Source organism: Lissotriton vulgaris, unplaced genomic scaffold (assembly GCF_964263255.1).
Source record: "Lissotriton vulgaris unplaced genomic scaffold, aLisVul1.2 SCAFFOLD_12261, whole genome shotgun sequence".
NCBI lineage: Eukaryota > Metazoa > Chordata > Amphibia > Caudata > Salamandridae > Lissotriton > Lissotriton vulgaris.
Genome location: NW_028254247.1, coordinates 9,203 through 10,300, shown reverse-complemented (window position 1 = coordinate 10,300; position 1,098 = coordinate 9,203). Strand labels below are relative to the sequence as shown.

Here is a 1,098-nt window from a genome sequence, read left to right as displayed (position 1 = left end):
CACGCTTTAGTGTAGTGAGCAGTCTAGTGCTGTGCGCTTTAGTGCAGTAAGCAGTCTAGTGCGGCGCTCTCTAGCGCCGCACGCTCTCTAGCGCCGCGTGCTCCTTCCAGATGTGGTGTAATTAATCATATGTAAAACAGAAGCAGATATTACAGCCTTTCTTTGTGTCATTAAATCTCTAATTGTGAATCTCTTCTCTGCAGTGATGGTGACTCTGGATCCTGGCACGGCTCATCCTGGGCTCCTCCTGTCTGAGAGGGGGAGACGTGTGAGAGAGACGGGCACAGAACAGCCTCTGCCGGACACCCCCAAGAGATTCACCTACCATGACTGTGTGCTGGGGAGCGAGGGGTTCACCTCCTGCAGACATTACTGGGAGGTGCAGCTGTTGCAGGAGGGGGGAGGGTGGCATGTGGGGGTCGCAGCAGAGTCTGTGAACAGGAAGGGACAGATCACATGGTCACCTGAGGGGGGAGTCTGGGCTGTGCGGGGGTCGGGGGGTCAGTACAGGGCTCTCACCTCCCCTCTGACCCCTCTGACCCCTCGTGAGAAGCCCCTGAAGATGGGGGTGTATCTGGACTACGAGGGGGGGCGGCTGTCCCTGTACAATGCTGACTCCATGGAGCTTCTCTACTCCTACCCGCCGGCCCCCTTCACACAGAGGCTCTTCCCGTACTTCTGTCTCTGGGGAGGGGCAGAGCTGAGGCTCGTGTGAGAGCTGCAGGGAGCTTCAGACCCTCATCCTTCCCTCTCACCCCCTACAGGGGAGGAGCGGAGCTGAGGCTCGTGTGAGAGCTGCAGGGAGGTTTAGACCCTCATCCTTCCCACCCACCCCCTACAAGGGAAGGAGCAGAGCTGAGGCTCATGTGAGAGCTGCGGGGGAGGAGCGGAGCTGAGGCTGGAGTGAGACTCCCCCCCTCCCCCCCCCCCAACTGTCATCCACGGTTTAAACACCAACATTCCAAAGAATCTTCAAACACCAATACTCCAAAGAATATTCAAACACCAATGTTCCAAGGAATCTTCTTCACAAGGACCCTCCCACATGTTGCCATGACAACCAGAAGCTTCACCTGAAACTATGCATCTCTTTTCCTT

The 1,098-nt window shown here is 56.7% G+C and overlaps 1 pseudogene; it reads left to right on the top strand.

Annotated features, from left to right (window-relative positions):
* Positions 1-205: 205 nt before the first annotated feature.
* LOC147659615 (E3 ubiquitin-protein ligase TRIM39 pseudogene) lies at positions 206-715 on the top strand (annotated as a pseudogene).
* Positions 716-1,098: the final 383 nt, after the last annotated feature.